Source organism: Amblyomma mixtum, chromosome 6 (assembly GCF_055824585.1).
Source record: "Amblyomma mixtum isolate Tamu chromosome 6, ASM5582458v1, whole genome shotgun sequence".
NCBI lineage: Eukaryota > Metazoa > Arthropoda > Arachnida > Ixodida > Ixodidae > Amblyomma > Amblyomma mixtum.
Genome location: NC_143017.1, coordinates 137249236 through 137260835, shown reverse-complemented (window position 1 = coordinate 137260835; position 11600 = coordinate 137249236). Strand labels below are relative to the sequence as shown.

Below are 11600 nucleotides of genomic sequence, written 5' to 3'. Positions count from 1 at the left end.
ATGAAAATGATCCGTTGGTGACTTAATTACTACTGCCACCATCACTACTGTCGCTGTCACCTTTTCCATATCAGTTACGTTCACTCCTAATCAAAGACCTCTCTCCCACTGATCTCCACTTAGCCCTGTCCTGTGCCAACCATGGCCACCATACGTCTGAAAAGTCCCTAGTCTTACCTCCCACCCCAATTTCTGTGGCGACTGTGGCCACCATAAGTCAGAAGAGTCCCTAGTCTTATCTCCCCACCCGACTTTCTGTCACCTTCGACCATATTTTGCCTTCCTCTGGCATCCACTCTGCTACCCTTAACAAACCATTGTTTTCTGCTACTCGTATCGCACAACTCCATTTCTTCCTCTTGAATTCTGCTAGGTTTGGTTTGGTTTATTGGGGTTTAACGTCCCAAAGTGACTCAGGCTATGAGGGACGCCGAAGGGCTCCGGAAATTTCGACCACCTGGGGTTCTTTGACGTGTGAATTCTGCTAGGAAAAAGCTCAAGTTACTGAATTCTGCTAGGAGTCAGTAACTTGAGCTTTCTCTCTCTTTTTTTTTAGCCATGCTGCTCTCCTTCTGTCTCGTATACCAGTTAATTTTCCATACTTCGCTGACCTTAGTCAAATCGCTGATATCACACCTCGTCGCAAGGGCGCGATTTAAGACAGAGCGCGAGGAAGTATTAGCCGGATCAAAAGCCTAACCAGGCCGCCTGAGTGAGATGCGAAAGCAATATTAATTCGCACGACGGTGTTATGTTTTCGCTGCCGCCCTTGAGTGAGGACGAAGTTGGCATTCAGACGTTTGCTAAGAAGTAATGAAAAAAAAAGAAGACGTTGAATTAACGAGCGTTAGCTGTTTGGTTTACTAGAATTGATATGGTTGTTTTTACAACGTGGTTTTTACAATGATATTGTAGATGGCGCTACAAGCCTCAATGCCATAAAGCCCCTAAATAAACTACTGGTCAGCGCGCCTTTCAATGTGTTGACGCATGAACACGTGGTGCGCGGGCCACGGGCGAACGGACCGTCGTGTGAATCGAACTTAAGGACACATCGCTTCAGCTGATCCTGCAGGTAACAGACGAAAGCGGAGTCGAGCTTGACGCCGCTTGAACCGAGACCAAGGCCGCGAGGCGAGCTACCATTTCGAAGCGTAGCATAGCTCAGCATTTTGAAAACAGGGTTCATCTTCGTAGCTCCGTCCGCAGTTACGCTATCTTCTGCAGTGGAAAGCCACAGATAACGGGCGGGAACCTTTGGGCGATCATTCAGTGACTGGCAATTTAAAGTCGAGTGGCAATCTGCCGCTGGGATAGTCTTATAGGCGTAAAAAACCAAGACCTACTGAACTACAGACCTGCACGTTTGGCGGGGTCCTATGGAGCAGCGTGCGCCAACTTTCGTTAGCTTATTGGCCGTTGAGGGCGCTCGGTTGACCTGTTCGTCTGCTGTCATCATCATCATCGTTTGCCAATTTGCGCAAGATATTTAATACATTTGTTTCGTCTTCATCTGCTATCTTAACATCAACGATAAACATATCCACAATAACGAGTTTTTTCGCTCTGGAGGAATACAAAAAACGTCTTTCTTTTTATCCGCTTTCTTTTCGTCAGCACCACAGTGCCTAGCATAGATAAATGGATGTTAATGATTACGTGGACAAACGACGAAACTGCCTTCTTTGAAATAAAATGATGGAGGAGGCCATCTTGTTCAACAGGTATAATGTAGCGCCACGCTTCCCGTAGGTGTCTTTCCCTAGCGGCAAAAGGCATGAACTAGAACATGCGCGCTGGAGCAGTGCCAAATGTGCAGGTCTGTAGTTCAGTAGGTCTTGTAAAAAAACCGGCTGCTTTGCCTGCCATGCTCTTCAGATGAAAAAAAAAAAAAAAAAACGAAACGTTTTTACGGTTTATTCTAGTGAATCGGTGCTTGCAGCAAGCTCACACTCGGCGCCTGCGAAGCGACAACGCGCGATGCCGAGCTTGCTGCTCTTGCGCTCTACAGTGGTGAAATCTGATTCGTCACTGTTCGTTCGATTGCGCGCGATGCGACAGATGTGGGCTGCCACATTACGGCACATTCATGTGTGGGTGTCGCCGTCACGACTGTTTACGGGAAGTCTGCAGCGTTCGGAGGTGAGTTGTTACAGTGTTCACAGGCTGCCACGCCACCTTGAAAATTGCAGCTCGAAAGAGTAAGACACAAATTTCGTCATGTTTCGCATGGCGAGCCCAGGAGTGCGCTACACACACGTAGCGAGTGCACACTGGCAACAGCGTGGTTTTGTTCAGACAAGGACTAAAGAATGTGAAATTAGCGCAACAAGAGGTACCATCATGAACTAGAAGTTGTCATAGTCTTGATCTCTCACCTTACCTTGCTCGCACTAATGTCTTTTAATAGAGTTTCTTTCCGCGTACCATTCAACATTGGAATACATTGCCCGGTATAGTGCGTTCCCTCTCAATAGACGTATTTGTGCATGCCGTAACTAATTCATAATCTCTTTATTTTCTGTTCCCACGCTCTTAATTTGTGCAGTGTTCCCTGTTTTCAACTTTGGTGTTTAAATTTTTGCTGCCATATCTTATAGTTATCACTATACCTATGATGTTTTGTATATATCCACACCTGCGATAGCCCCTGTAGGGGCTGCAGTACGTACAAACGTTGTTTAGAAATAAAAATAAAATAATTTTAAAAATAAAAATTAACAATATAACGACGTACTGCGAAATGGAAGCCTTGCCTGCGCGCTTGCGATGTACTATAATAGTTATTTTTCTGCAACTCATATATTCGGTTTCCATGAGGGTGATGGAGGCAACCTCGCAGATATGTTAGAGGGCGCTACGCGATAAAAAGGGTTATCTCACTTTGTTGTTACTCTCGGCCTAACGAGATCGTGAATACTGGCTCTGCTCTGCGTTGTCACCTTGATCAACCGGTAGTCCTGCTGCCGGCATGTTTCGATATCCACCCCTGCATTGGAGCAGGGTGATGTCAGGGCGATTCAATGCCAGTTTGACCGATCGACACTTTGCCTTATGACAGTGGTAGTTCTTTGGGCACCAGCGCTTGGCCGTTATATTAGCACAGCTGTGAAGGAAAAACTAGACAGGGCCCTCGCTTTTAGTGAAAAGTTTTAAGTGTGTCCCAAATTACAATGTGGTCATGTATTCGCCCTCGATTTCTTTAATCTACTCTCAAAGTAACACTCCTTTCAAGAAAATAGCAACGGAGTTCTCATTGTGGACGTAAACACGGATCACACTCTAGAAGAGGGTGACTACTCTAGCTTTAAATGGCCAAATGAGTGAAGTTCGTCCGTTATGGAGGGCTGCAAATAAATTTCGTCCACCTGGATGGGGTTCCTGTAGGTCGTTGGAAGATCTTGGAATCGAAATAAATCTCCTTATTTAACTGCGCGCTAAGATGTTGACTTCTTTATTTTGATGCATGTTGAGACGTTGCATGGCATCCTCCTTCTGAGTCGGCTAGTACTCCTTACCTCGTTATATATTAAAGCCACAGCACATGCTAAATACAGCACACAAAACACACCCAGCACACGCTTTCTTAGGTTTCCTTACTGTGTTTTAAGTTTGCGTCTCGAGCTAGAAGTGCGCTGTTCAGTCGCAGTTTCACAGCCTTGAGAGTTCGACTTAGCAAGATAAGCCGTTCTTCCATATTGTCGCGTAGCGGTGACTGCAGTCCGGCGAACAGGAAAACAGCAAGAATGTCTTCCAAACGAAACTCTTTATTTGGGCTGACTTGCGCCCGCAAAGAACTGAATCACTCGGCGGCGGCGTAGCGACAAGCGTGCTCGGCGGTCGTCGAACAGAACGCCGGCCGCTCTCGGTCATGCTTTTTTTAAAGCTGATAGCGAAATTTCGAGATAAAGCTTGGAAAGTTAATTACTAGAACAGTCTGGCACAACATCTATAGAATCGGCTCCGCCTGGATGCGATCAATCGAGATAAATCTAGGCGCGTCTTGCATCACAAACAAAGCGATAAAGCGGCGTGCCGGCAGCTTTGAAGAATGAGCAAAGAAACCCTACAAACATTCGCGTCAGTATATTCAACAACTTTCATACGTGCACAGGCGCGGATTTGTGGGTCGCTCTAGAGAGGGCGGTTGAGGGGAATGGAGAGGATGCGGTCCCATTTGCACCATGTATTTCTTGTGTTTTTTTGGTTGAAAAAAGGGATGTTCGGCATGGCCTGCCTCTGTAAAAATCCTCGCATGCCCCCCCCCCCCCCCCCCCCCCCCCCTCCCGTATCATCTGCACCTGCTCTACGTGCAGTGCGCGACTCCCTACATTTAATTACTGTCTGAAGCTTGTACATGCTGTCCTAGTAATGCCGAGTAGTAGATGGTACTACAATGGGAGCGAGGTTTAAAAATTGTTCAGTCAGGGAAAAGATGCGCAAAACAGGTTTAAGAGCCCGTCTGCGTCAGGTCATCGCATTTTCACTTAGTTTCAATCGGTTTGAGTACCGGAAGTCTATATTAGTTGTTTTTTTATCCCGCACAGTCCCACCGTCGTTCGGCTCAGCCGAGCTTCATGCTTGTCGCGAGGCGCCAGCCAGCTGCGGGACGCCCGTGGCCGTGTCGGCCACCTCCACGAGCGAGGCGAAGCTCTTCGCTCACCCCGTCCGTTCGTCCTGCCGAACGCCAAGGTCGAGCTCGAAACTCGAGCGGCCGCGATACGGCGGATGAACCCTCCTCCTTCTCTCCCTCCACATTTTCTTCTCGTGTGTTCCCGTGCGAAGCCTTTCCTCCTTTCTCGGCTCCGTGCCGTTTCCCTTGCCCGAGTCTTCGCCGCCCCGCTCCGGCTGACGAAACCCGTCAAAAATCGCTCTCGCCCCAAAACCGCGCGTGTCTCCTCCTCCACCATCTTCCACATCCCGGCCGTGGATGCGACGGCGGCGCTCGAGCTGCTCCCGTCTCCAGCTGCTCTCTTCTCGGCGGCGGCCCTCCGCGGACGCCGGAGCGGAAAGCGCCAGCGGAGAAACGGCCCGCCGCTCACCCAGGAGGCGTGCCTCCGTGGCGTCCCCTCCTGGAGCGGAGCTATCTCGGTTTTTTGTGCGCTCCTTAGGTGATGGTGATGTTGAAATAAGATTTCCTTTCATTTTGCTCGGAGGTTATTACTAACCGGTAGAGTTCACTCTTGTGATTGCAAATCGTTGCTTGTTGGAGCTCAGTTAATAGAATAGATTAAGCTAATAACTGCTGGTGGTTCGGCCGCCAGTGAACGGTTTTATTTAAATAATTAAATTAATTGAATTAAGTTTTCCAGGGAAGCGCACAATAGATACGTTGCTTGATACTGTGTAAACCTAAATGAACTATTTTATTTGAAGCCGCTGCGATTAACAGACGTGATGAAAATGCAAATGAAGACACCTTTTACATGTGTCAGAATAGGAGCTGATTTTTTTTTTTTTTTCCTGAACAAGGAGGAAGGAGGCTCGAGAAATCGGTCTAATTTTTTTACATGCGTCGGCTGGGTTTTCGCATGATCAAAGGCATTGCGCTTTCTACATTGCGGACCCTGCATGAGCCTCAAAGGAGTTTTGAATTGAACAGCGCTTCGTGCTCGCGCAAATGCGGACGCGTTATTATCTGGCTGTGTTCCAACTGACTCTTCGTGTCGCTTCTGTTCTACTCTGGCGCAGATTCTTACCAAGAACATGACTCATGGGGGGCACCACTTGTGGGCCTATAGCAGTAATGAACGAATACCACCTGAGTTCTTGGGCCGGTGTTTCCTCTCTTAAACTCTTTTCAGGTTTGCGGGGAGGAGAAAAAACAATTTCTATGAATTTATTTCCGCATTCCTTTTATACAGCTACAGGTGCAACGGTATTAGGTCATGCATGAACTTGCACTGAAAACGCGAACTCTGTTGCGTTTCTAATAAGGGAGTAATTACTCATTGGCATCCACCCGAGCGCAGCCATACGGCTACGAAGGAAAGCTATACCGCTTTCTCAGAAACTTCGCAGTTAAAGAAAAATTCGTCCTGGTCCGGGGTTCGAACCCAGGACCACCGCTTCACCGGAGCAGTCGCTCTACCCATTGAGCTAACCGGTACGGCAAGCTTATGGTAGGGCGAGAGCGAATTGATCAATAACTCGAAGTGGGAACTGCGTTGGTCAAATGTTTAGGGGAATCCCCCAAGGTTCTACTCCACCTTGGGGGATTCCCCTAAACATTTGGCCAACGCTCTGTTGCGTTTCACATGGCAGTGTATTCAGCATAATTACTTTTCAGTCGCTACTTAAAAGATGACATTGTCATGGAAGCTGCAGTGACGAAAGGCGACCTTTGTGACGCACTCTTCATTGTCCTTTGACGCCAGTGCTTTGAATTCTGTTGGAATACACAGTTGAAAGCTTTCAGTGTAGGCCCTGTCTACCTTCATAGCAATGGCCCCTGGGCACGTGCAAAACTGATCTCCCATTACTCTCGCCCCTTTCATTCCCTCCCTGCGTTCCCCTTCGAAAGTGTAAGGTGGATTTTTAAGCTTCGCCAAGTTAATCTCCCTGCCTACCGGTCTTCGGTTTCTCTTTCTCTCTGTCTTATAATTTACTGGCCAATATGTTCACGCAGCAGAGATGCGGTGCTTGGACTCATTCGGCTCTCATGTAGTTCATCACGAGCTACTGTAGCGGCATCTTCACCTCACAGGGAAAATATCGACAGGATTTTTTTTTTGTCAGAAAATGTACTGCGTCTATGCGGACAGGAGAATTTTTTATCTAGCCTTTCGGGTTTATTTGTTGGTCGAATAAATTTTGCGACTTGGCGTGTTTCAGTAATCGAAAATATCGAGGTAAGAGGAAATTAGCCGATGATAGCGCTCATAGTACCTTTTTCAAATGGGGAAAGGATAGAGAATAAAGCTTCTTTTCTATTTTTTCGCCCTCGTCAATGACATCCTCATTCCAGAAGTCCAACGCTGTCATGCTCTTTATACAGCCTATAGACAATCTCTAGATTGTCGTGTATCGTCTAAAGGCTGCCTATAGACTGTCAGTTAAAATTTTTGTGTCAGTAGTGTCTGTTCGGCAGTGTAGGAAGGGGCCTTACGTTCAAGAAGAAAAAGATTTGGCACGTTGTGAGGCACAAGTGGTGAGCGCCAAGTACTAGATGAGGATGATTGCAAATGAGATGCTAGAGCCTTTGCCGTCGCAAAATGCGAAGGCGTAGTGATATTACTGGCCCTTCCGAGCCGCCCCTAATGTCCACGCAGGGAAGCGAGCTTGTGGTCTGTTGTAATACCTCATGAACTTTGAGCTATAATAGGTATACCAAGAGGAGCCTTAATGCTTTCATCTGGAGGACGACTAAACTGGCTAACGTCTTTTTAATGTCCACTCTTCATCAGTGAAGTATTTCCTTCCTTTGAAGGTGCGTGGTTGTTTCCGTGCTCAAGTGTGATCTGATCCGCATCGCACGATATTTTCTATAGTGCTCTAAAAGCGACCAAAGGATTGTGGGCTAGAATTTTTGCTCAACTTCATTGTGGCGATGACGAGAGAAACGGAGCATACCCTGAGATGGAGGTGTCGAAGTCGACCTAGTTTTCATACGACAAAGAAAATGTAATTGATACGTTCTCAAAACCACCGAGGGTATCGGCAATTAGCAACGGTAACTTTCCGGCAGTCTCGCTCTTTGCTACTGCCTTGCAGACCCCAGCCGCTCCATGCCAGCGCCAACCTCCGCAGCTCGCACGCCGGCGCGCGCACGCGCCCTGGGTCGGGCGCGCGAGCCGCCGGGGTCCCACGTGACCGGGCCACGTGACGGGCACTGCAGCGTCCCCTCGTTCGGCCCACTCCATTCGTCGGTTTGCCTCAAATTTTTTGGAGTCTGGCCAAAATGGCGACGGCGATGGCAGGCGCCGCCGTCGCAGCGACGCGAGCCGCCGGCCATGCGCGCAGCATCGTCGCTGACTTGCCTCGCGAGTTCCGCTGCCCACCGGCGAGGATCGGCCGCCGCCGCTGCTGAGGGGAAGAGCCCTGCCTGACGCATCCCCGAAGGAGAGACGCTGCACAGCGGCGGCGCCCGTGCTGCCGCAGCAGACACGCTCTCTCGGTGCGCGCAGAGCGGCGCGAACGCCCCCGGGATACAGCGGAGGGAGCGAAGATCGCAGCAGCAGCAGCAGCACAGTCGGGGCCGCCCCCGCTCGGCCTCCAGTGAATCCGCGCGCGCTCGTGGAGTATCGTATGTTGGTGGTGGCTGCGTGCTTGGCCCGAGGAGCGCCGGTCGTCCGTCGTACTCACCGTGAAATCGTCGGCGACGGCGGCGGAGGTCGGCCGAGGGCGGCGCGCGTGTGAGCCCCGCAGGCGAAACCCCGGCGGTGCTGTCCGCACTGCGTGCTGTTGCCGCCGCCGGGCCGCCCCTTCGGCGACACCCGGGCCACGGCCACTGTGTGCTGCCCCCACGGCTGGATTATGCGCGGCTGACGGCGCTCTCCCATGGCTCCCCAGTGTGAAGTATCGGGTACGTCGAGCCGCTCTCTGTTCTCTTTCGGCCGCTCTGGTAGTGTTCAACCTCTGTGAAGGGCGCGATCACGCCGGTTCAAGTGACGGGATGCTTGTTCCCGAGGCAAGACGGTGGGATTGGGAAGGTTAACCTAACAGGACACAGTTCCTGACACGGAACGAGGTGATTCAAAGGCACAGCAGGACGTTTTTGTCCATGCCGCGTACGATGAAGCGAGAAAGTAGAGCTGGCTGTCTAGTTTTCTCAGTGCGGACAGGCTAAGTTTTGGATTAAAGGCTGGCACTGATTCCCTACAAAGAGCTGGATTAACCTGATCCGCTTTGGAGCCAAGCGTACAATAGGGATCTCACCAAGAAAGGGTGCGCGGACTTACAGCCAAGTACATGCTGGGGGTGTGACATGAATGTCTGCGTTAAATACGGTTTTTGGGCAACTTTCATAGTTTTGCTGTTGCCTCGTCCGAAGTGGCTTTCGCCTCAGTACACACAGTCAAGCCGTGAAGTCCTATTCAAGGTCTTGCAAAGTTACTCTCGTTGGCCGAACGCAGCTGAACTACTGGCATGACAAAGCGATCTCCACGCTCCTTGCCGTAAAGAAGATTTCGATGTTAATGGTCTGGCGTTCTGCATGTTGCTGGGTTACTAGGAAACAGTGCATCTCACAGTTTCTACCGAACAGTATGAGCGTAATCGTCGCGTTTCGCTGCCGGCACTCACAAGGCCTCACTCTCTGGCACGCGTTATGCCATGCTACCGTCGCATTCCGGCAATTTTTTTCGCTGGTGACGTCACCACACGCCTTAGCGAGCGCGAGCAACACGTGAACGCGCGCTTCTTACTTCACTCGTGTTGCGTACGCTTGTCGCACCCGCGGTCTGAACGCTCCGTAACGCGGGAAAGGGCGCTGTGCGCTGGAACGGCAGCAGTCCTTCGCCGCCAGGCCGCGAGGAAACGGGGTCAAGGCGGCTGACTGCCGTCGCATCGCGGTCTCCGGCGCGCGTTCTGACCGAGCCTGAAAAGAAAGTGCTGGTGCTCTTACTCAGAGTTTCAATGCAACAGAAATTGGGATTGAATTTCATTTCTATCACTTAGACTACACACTAATTTCGCCGCTTCGATCAACGCTAAAAATGAAGAAAAAAAATTCCCTTGTGTTCGGGAGCTGTTGGCTACTTTCATAGATGAATATCATAACGATCCCCTCTTTTCCATACCCTTGTGCGCTAATCAGGCTAATAAAAGTGGGATGTAGCCATTGCTTTCCTAAGCTTGTTTGGTTGTAGAAAGTTTTTTTTTTCTCCTTCGGATGATTTCTTTATCTCTTCATCACTTCAGCCCCGCCGCGGTGGCTCAGTGGTTACGGCGCTCGGCTGCTAGCCCGAAAGATTCGGGTTCGATCCCGGCCGCGGCGGTCGAATTTCGATGGAGGCGAAATTATACAGGCCCGTGCACTGTGCGATGTCAGTGCACGTTAAAGAACCCCAGGTGGCCGAAATTTCTGGAGCCCTTCACTACAGCGTCCCTTATAGCCTGAGTCGCTTTGGGATGTTAAACCCAAATGAACCAATCTTCATTACTTCACCTGTCTTGGCTGAAGGAAGAAAAAAAAAAACAGTATTGGGGGTCAAGCTGTTAGCTGAGTGTAGCGACCTCATTGTCCACGATAGGAGTGTTCTTTATCAAATTAAGTCTGGTGCTAGAAAGCGCGGTAAGACTAAATCAACAAAAGCGACATTGCGAGCGTTAGCCACCGCCACTTTAGTCCAGGGGAGTATTCATGTTGTCGCTAGCGATTCTAATCCATGACGAGTTGCTGAAGAGACAGGAGTTTTCATCGGGCGGGCATTATATTATGCCAGTTTGGTGTCCCTTGATTGCCGCCTTTTTGTCTTCAACCAAACTGGAAACGCCGGTCAAAGTGCTCAGCATTTCGTGACTATCCTCCTGCCGAATGTCTTTAAGCTTGGCGGGACGTTATACCTTTTTGGGCACTTTGATGAATTAGGGTAGTTATTGGCGTGTCAGCAGTTCTGGAGCGTGCCAGTGTCTTCCGATTTTCTGTGTTGGCTACTTGAAAAAGCTAGCAAAACAGCACTTATAGTATGGAGTTGCTGCAGATTTCACAGCTCACGTTCACTTGTTTCTGATTCTGAGTAGTGAATAACGTATAACTGCTAAATTATTCACATTGTTTGGATAAACACGTTGCTTCTTTGACCAGCTTGCTTGCTTTGTTGTCATTGTAAGGATGGCGGCGATAAGTTAAGGCAGTTTTGTTTCGTCTTTCCTTTTTAACTGATTAAAAATGTTTAATACTTGGACCTGGGACAAATGAAGTTATAGTAGTAGGAAGGAAATCAAGGAAATGCCAAAGGGAGAAGTGTTAATGATTCAGCCGCTAGTTTACGTTGGATATAGTTTTCGTCATGCGCCGCACGAGGTCGCCACTAGGCTTCAAGCGTGCTGTCTGGTAGCTAAATTGTCGCGTGTTCATTCTGGCAATTGAATGAGCTTCGTCTTGTTTAGTGTTCTCGTCTCTTAAAGACGATGTGATTCCAGAGTGCCCCGGGCATCTTTCGGTAGCTTGGTAGCTTTTACGGAAATATAGACGTTTCCTGAACACTCTGAATCCAAGTGAAGTTGCAAACGCGACGAAGCCTCCAGCGCCATAAACACAAGGACGGACCGAAGGGCAACACAGCGCATGCGCTGTCCTCTTCGCTTCAAGCTTGTGTTACAAGTGCTACAAGTCTCGCCGTTAGCAAGCAGCTCTCACAAACATCTACACCCTGCTCAAGCTGCCAAAGCAGGTTTGAATGCGTTGCTATTAGGCATGCTTTGCTTGCGTGCTTTTGCCTCACCTTACGGACGCGTTGTAAACACAATGATTGACTGAAGCCAGTAGTACAGTTCTGTCGTCGTCGTCTTCTCCGGTAGCTATCGCTCAGTCCACCCAATGCCCTATAAAACTTGTGGCAAAGCGGGCTGCAGGCCCTGGGCACTGCAGGAGAATGTGCCGGTCTGTTCTTTCCGAGATGAAGCACCCCGAGACAGATTGTGTCCATGTTTGTCGT

The 11600-nt window shown here is 49.5% G+C and overlaps 1 protein-coding gene across 8 annotated transcripts in view; it reads left to right on the top strand.

Moving 5' to 3' along the window:
• The first annotated feature begins 7901 nt into the window (after nucleotides 1-7901).
• Nucleotides 7902-11600, top strand: part of LOC149340514 (unconventional myosin-Ia-like) — a 153001-nt gene continuing 149302 nt past the window's right edge. For all 8 annotated transcript variants that reach the window (XR_016283615.1, XR_016283614.1, XM_089549308.1 and 5 more), the window contains exon 1: nucleotides 7902-8524. The gene's annotated coding sequence lies outside the window, so the exon portion shown is untranslated. The remainder of the gene's footprint in view (nucleotides 8525-11600) is intronic.